This window comes from Miniopterus schreibersii, assembly GCF_964146895.1.
Source record: "Miniopterus schreibersii genome assembly, chromosome: 12".
NCBI lineage: Eukaryota > Metazoa > Chordata > Mammalia > Chiroptera > Miniopteridae > Miniopterus > Miniopterus schreibersii.
The window spans coordinates 65,721,877-65,729,228 of record NC_138112.1 but is presented as its reverse complement, the minus strand read 5'-3'; the positions used below and the strand labels follow the sequence as shown (position 1 = coordinate 65,729,228).

Sequence of the window (7,352 nt, the reverse complement as noted above, 5' to 3'; positions counted from 1 at the left end):
AATTTATGGGCATTGTGGGCCATAAAAATGTGAGTCATGCACGTTGAACATCTGACAGGAATAAAACTAGGTTATTGGAGATCCTACAGCTTTAACAGGTGAAGCCTAGAGACAGTTTTGCCTTCTCAACAACCTTCTTGAATGCATTTTTTACCTCCTTGTTTCTCAAGCTATAGACCAGGGGGTTCAGCATGGGGATGACTATAGTATAAAACACAGATGCAATTTTGTCTGTGTCCGTGGAATGGCTGGAGCTGGGCTGTAAGTAAGTGAAGATAATAGTTCCATAGAAGATGGAGACTGTAGTGAGGTGAGAGGCGCAGGTGGACAGAGCCTTCTGATATCCATCAGCTGAGTGCATCTTCAGGATGGTGACAAATATGAACAGGTAGGAAATCAAGATAACCACGAGAGCAAAACAGATGTTGAAGCTTGCCACCACAACAAGAATCAGCTCACCAATATGTCTGTCAGAACAAGAGAGAGCCATAACTGCTGGAACATCGCAGAAAAAGTGATGGACCAGATTCGACATACAGAAAGAGAGGCTGAATGTGTCCCTAACGTGGACAGAGGCATTCAGAAAACCACAGACGTAGGAACCTACGGCAAGACGCGCACACACCCTGGGTGTCATGGTGGTGGTGTAGTGCAGGGGCTTGCACACTGCTGCGTAGCGGTCATAGGCCATGGAGGCCAAGAGGAAATTTTCCACAGTGGCCAAGGCTACGAAAAAGAACATCTGAGCAGCGCATGCAATGTAGGAGATGACCTTGTCTCCTATGAGGAATCCAGCTATGACCTTGGGAGTGACAGCTGTAGAGTAACAAAAGTCAACCAAAGAGAGGTTACTAAGGAAAAAATACATGGGAGTGTGGAGATGAGAGTCCATGAGAATCAAGATAATTATCCCCAGGTTCCCAACCACACTGATGAGGTAGATGAGAGTGAACATGATGAAGAGGGGGACCTGCAGGTCTGGGGCGCTGGTCAGTCCGAGGAGGGTGAACTCAGTCACTTCTGTCCTGTTCCCCATGGAAATTGTAGGATCACAAGAGGCCCTGTAGCAGTGAGCAATAAAGGAACACAATGATTGACAAAAAATCAATCGAATAGAAACTGAAACAGATAGACAGAAAGATAATAGATAAATGTACATCTTTATAATGGCAATAATTTTTACTTCACTGTTATTCTGACCTAACATACGGGTTTGACAACAAAGTTTACTGCATACATTACCTACAGAGTTACACGTTGCTGAAACTGATGGATTTTTACGAATCATTTCCCACCTTCTAAATTTTGTAAATTTTAAACTGGTTGTGTAAATAAGTAATGTCTTGATCAAGATGACATATCTGGAATGAAAAATCTGTCATTCCAGTTCTCTAAGCCTAGTGAATGCTTATACTTCTATGTTGCTTATATGCCAGGAAATGCTCTAGACATCTTACATCTATACCCATTTATGTTTTTCAGTAACTCTATAAGATTGACTAGTTGTTGCCCTATTTAACTTATGAGGCACAGAGGTTCAGTAAACATATTTAAGTTTAAAAATTATTACTGCCCAGCTGGGCATGGCTCAGTGGTTGAGCATTGACCTATGATCCAGGAGATTCGATCCCTGGATCAATCCAGGAAGGTTCGATCCCTGGTCAGGCACATGCCCAGGTTGCAGGCTCAATCCCTGGTGGGGGACCTGCAGGAGGCAGCTGATCAATGACTCTCTCATCATTGATGTTTCTGTCTCTCTCTCTCCCTCTCCCTTCCTCTCTCTGAAATCAATGATAAATTTTTTAAAAAATTATTACTGCCAAAGCCAAGTTATGTACACAGGCAGAGTGGTTCTTCAGCTCATTGGTCTTAATATAAATAAAATTGAATTTAATGCAACTTGCGTTTACTCTTTGTCTCTACTGGTCCAAACTCAGTGTTTGGAGTTTCACAGTTAAGTAACTGAGACCTATATTCGTGGTAGATGTGGTGGGTAACTGGAGACACAGGGGCATGTACAACCAGCAGAGGCAGTTCTGAGGAGAAGACGTATAGCATTGGATACAGAGCTTGGGCTCTGGGAAGAGGTGCACATCAGTCCTACCGTTTACTACCCAAGAGTTTTTGGTTCCAACCTAAGTACCCGAACCTGATTTTCTCTATATACAAAATGAAGGTTGTAATGGGATGAATCTCATGGTATTATTGTGAGGATTAAATAAAATAATGGGTCAAATAAAATGAGTGAAATGTTGGGTATATAGCATGGCCTCATAAGTGTTAGCTTATTAGGGATTCAGGTGCAGGTGAGCTTTAAAGTCTTGTAGTCTCTCTCTCTGATTTCCTTTTTCTCACATACTTGGTTCACTGAGATGTGTTCCCTAGTGTTTTTCTGTCTGCCCCTCCTCCGGGAGCAGGAGTAGCTATTCTAGCCATTCCATATGAGCTGCTCTTTGGTTTAATTTCTTTCTTAAAATCTATATTTTAACATGAGCTAAAAGAGTGTCCTTTGTTAAACTCATTTCTTCTTTCATTGTTATCATCTCAGTTGAATCATGGAGATTGAGGGTTGAAAGTTCCCAATTTGTTGGCTGCTTTTAGACTCTAGGTCTGTTTTGGTGTTGGGATTTATGTTTAAACTTTTTATATAACTATGTTCTTGAGTCAGAGCAATGTTTTAAATCTTGTTAACCTGAACTTGAGGTCTTCAGGACGCCTGTCACTCACTAATCAGTATTCTCTACCACTGTCCTCCTAACTCTTTCGCATCTTCACTTTACAAGCCTAGCCTCTGGAGTCACTAGGTTTGTCAGCCTTTGACAGTCATAACCGCTTGTAGAGTACAGTATGTTCTGCAAACAATCATAAAAGCTATAGATATATATAATTATATTTAGGTATGTTTACATATATGTTTATAAATAAACTTATCTTTTCATTTAATCTTCACAATAATGTTGTAAGGTAGGTGATATTATAATTCCCATTTTACCATTAAGAGAACTGAGGTTTTTGAGAAGCTATGCAAAGCTCTACAATTGCGCAGTGAGTATGAAGAAAATTCAAGATTCATGATTCAAATCCATCTGTGACAAAATCAAAAGCTTAGACTTTTAGCCACCTCACCATCAACATTTGTAGATGTGTCAGTAATAACAAAATAAGATTATGTGGAAAAGATCACAATGGATCTTGCTAATTCAATTACAACACTTCTGTAGTTTAAAGGAAGGTTATTTCACTCTCTTCTGCTTTTTTTTTTTTAAACCTCCAGTGAAAGGACCACAGATAGTAAATATGGTGAAATTAAGACTCACTCAATAAAAGCATTACTTTTTTTGCTAATCTTTTTTAGGAAAGCAACATAATGATATTTTGTAAGTATCACTGCACTTCTTACTGATGAAGTTTTGACATTTAAACACCAGTCTCAACTCACTGTTTTAGAAAAAACTGTTCAAAACATCTAGTTATGTGCTCAAATAACCTATAGTAGGTACAGCTGCCCCATGGATTTTGCGTAAGTTACAGTTCTTACTACAAATGTGTATAAAACATAGAGGCTTACCTTGCTGATGAAATGAACGGTCACCCCTGAATAATGGTTCTGACCTATGAAATCTAATCATGGAATAGTGCATATATATTCTTGGTGAACTTCTTTATTGGGTACTGGTCAAAAGATTCCAAGATCTCTAAGACAAGTAAAGATGGAAGAAAGCCCCAACATGAAGTCAGAAACCTGGGTATAAGTCCTGAATCCACCATTAATACTTACTATGCTTTTGGAGGAGTCACTTGTCTTCTCCTTAGTTCTAAAATTACTTCTCCCTCATAATTTACTGAATTGTGCCTATAAAGAGCAAATAAGGAAAGCTCTTTAAAACAACCAGGGGTTATCATTTAAAAGTCAATCAATATAATACTCATCTTGAGATGTTTTCCCTGGCCATGATTGCAGGCTCATAGCAAATCCTCAGATCAGAAGTCAGAGGGAAGGCCTGCACGTACTAACAACTATTAACATTAGGATGAGTAAAGGATAGCCAAGGGGGCTCAGCACACAGTCTGGTCTCTTTAAAATGATGCCACATTGAGTCATTGGGATTTCAGAGGCAAATTCATAGGAATCAGGAGGGAGCCTAGAGACGTGGAGTTCTTTGGGGATGTCCCCTATGAGGACTTCAAGAGCTCTTGTCCCAAGGTCTTAGAAAAGAAGCAATTAAATTGCCTGTAGGAACCTAGCTAGATATGATGAGAGTGCACACATGTTTTCATATTACTTGTTATTTCTTATTCGTCCTACTTTCTGATTAAAATATAATTTATAAACAATAATATCTATGGTTTTTAGTGTATAAATCTTCAAGTTTGGTCAAATGTATGTGGTCATGAAACCATTACCAACCACATCATCATATAGAAGAGTTCCATCATCCAAACTAAACCTCTGAGCTTTTCTTTGTGATCAGCCCCTTCTCTCACCCACTGCCCCAACCACTAATTTTGTCTTTGCAAGAATGTCCTATAAATTAAATCCTAGTGTATATAGCCCTTCTGTCTGGCTTCTTTCACTTAGCATGGTGCATTTGAGATCCACTCATATTGTTACCTATGTTAATTTCCTAGAACAGCCATAAAAAAGTACCACAAACTTGGTAGCTTAAACAACACAACTTTATTGTCTCATATTTCTGAAGGCTAGAAGTCTGAGATCAAGGTGTCAGCAGGGTTGTTCTGCTGGTTCCTTGTGAATCCCGTAGGAGAGAATTTGTTTCATGTCTGTGTCTGAGATTTTAGGTGGTTTGCTGGCAGTTGTTGGCATTATATATATGTCTTTATTGATTTCAGAGAGAGGAGGGGAGAGGGAGAGAGACAGAAACATCAATGATAAGAGAGTCATTGATAGGCTGCCTCCTGCACGCCCCCTCCTGCGGACTGAGCCCGCAACCCAGGCACGTGCCCTGACCAGGAATCAAACCCTGATTTCCTGGATCCTAGGTCAATGCTCAACTGCTGAGCCACACCAGCTGGGCTGTTGGCATTTCTTGATGTTTCAATGTATGGATCTCTCAGATGTATTTGTGTGTCGAGCAAGAAATCCTTTTTTGAATTATAGCTACTTAAACTGTTGACACTTCGAGGGGAAAGGCCAAGAGGATCTTTTACACTGCCATTCCACTTACGTCACCTCTCAAATTTTCCCTTTTTAAGAGGACATGAGTCATATTGGATTTTAAGTTTACCCTACTCCACTATGACTTAATTTTACCTAATTAAATCTGCAAAAATCTTATTTCCAAATAAAAACACATTCTGAAGTACTGAGAGTTAGGACTTTAACAAACATTTTTTTTCCTTTTTATTGAAATTATTGGGGTGACACTGGTTAACAAAATCATACAAATTTCAGGTGTACAATTTCACAACACTGTGTTATGTGTTCACCACCCCAAGTCAAGTCTCATTCCATCATTATTTATCCCTGCATGCCTTCCTCCACTCCCCTTACCTCCCCTCCCTGCTAAGTGAAACAAATGAATTTTTGAAGAACACAATTTAACCCATAATAAATCAGTGGTAAAATCTTTTTTATTATTGCTGAATAGTATTCCATTATGTATAGATATCACAGATTGTTTCTACATTTCCCACTTGTAAGACATTTGGGTTGGTTCCAATATCTGGATATTTCTTTTAAACATTTTTATTTTTTATTGATTTGAGAGAGAGAGAGAGAGAGAGAGATAAACATTAATGTGAGAGAGAGACATCAATTGGTTGATTCCCACATGTGCCCTGAAAGGGGATAGAGCCTGGGTATGTGCCCTGACCTGGAATCGAACTTGCCACCTTCTGGTGTACGAAACGATGCTCCAACCAACTGAGCCACATAACTGGATATTTTGCATAAACTTACTAAACATCTGTCCAACGTTGTTTTTGTGTGAACATAGGTTTGCATTTTACTTAGGTAATTTCTATGAGTTGGGTTGCTTGGTCAGATGGTAAGAATATGTTTAATTGAATGCAATTCAGTGTTTCCTTATCAATCTTCTATCTGGTTTTTCATTATTAAATGTGGGATAATGAAGTCTCCACTCTACTGTGTTACTATTTCTCCCTTCAATTATGTTAATGTTTACTTCATATATTAGTTATCTTTGATGCATATATATTTATAATTGTTATATCTTCCTGGAGAATTGACCTTTTTATAATTATATAATGTCTTCCTTTGTCTCTTCTGATGCTGTTTGAGTTAAAGTTTATTTTGTCTGCTGTAAGTATGCCCACTCTTGCCCATTCCAGTGTGGAATCACTGCCCAACACACACACAATCAGCATGTTCACAGAATCAACATAATGTCACCCTAACTAAGGAATGGATAAACAATCTGTAATGTCCATAAAATAGAATACTACTAAAACCAAAAAAAAAGATTGCACTATTGGTAAAAGTAGCAACATTAATGGATCTTAAATGCATTATGCTAAGTGAGAAGAGCAGCATTCATAGACTACATACGCTAGAATCCCAGTGAAGGACATTCTTAAGGCAGTTGTACACACAAAACAGGTAAGCGGTGTCCAGGGGCAGTGGTGGGAGAAGGAGTTGGCCACAAAGAACTGGCGCTTTTGCACACGTGAGAAATGCTCTGTTACCTTGATTCTGGTAGTAGTTACATAGTCATACACATTTGACCAAATCCTTAAAACTATACACACACAAAAATGTGCGGGCCTTACTGTTTGTAAATGATGCATTTAGAAAATGAGAAAAGAAAAATAACAAGAAGTCATGCCCAAATACGCACCCACACTCACCATGCAGGCAGGTCCCCAGAGGCATTTTAATTGCACCCCGCAGATGCTCTCAGGGGGCACGTTCCCTGAGAGCTCCACATCTCTATAACTCACTCCTGGCTCCCTTGCATTGGCCTCTGAAATATCAACACTCCACACAACATCATTTTAGAGGGACCAGCCTGCATGCGGGGTCCTCTGAGCATCATATACTCATGTGAATGTTAATAGTTGTCATTACACACAGGCTTTCTGTCCACTGAAGAATTGCTATAAACCTGCAACCATAGCCAAGAAAATCACCCCAAGCTAAAAATTAGATACTGGGTGATTTAAAATGGTTACCTGTTAAACAGTTGTTTTCTAGACCTTCCCTTATATGCTATTTACAGACACAATCCCGTAAATTATGTGGGAGAAGTAATTGTATTATGTTTATTTTAAAGGAGAAGGTAAGGGACTCTCCCAAGGGCACAGGAAGAATTCATGGTGGATTCAGGACTTGGGCCCAGGGTTCTGGGTCCTTGTTAGCGTTTTTTCCTCTA

General features: G+C 39.2%; 1 pseudogene across 1 annotated transcript; it reads right to left on the bottom strand.

The window, feature by feature from the left end:
• Positions 1-170: 170 nt before the first annotated feature.
• On the bottom strand, positions 171-1,036 carry LOC308565791 (olfactory receptor 5B2-like; annotated as a pseudogene). The gene has a single exon. The product of its transcript is annotated as an olfactory receptor 5B2-like (transcript).
• Positions 1,037-7,352: the final 6,316 nt, after the last annotated feature.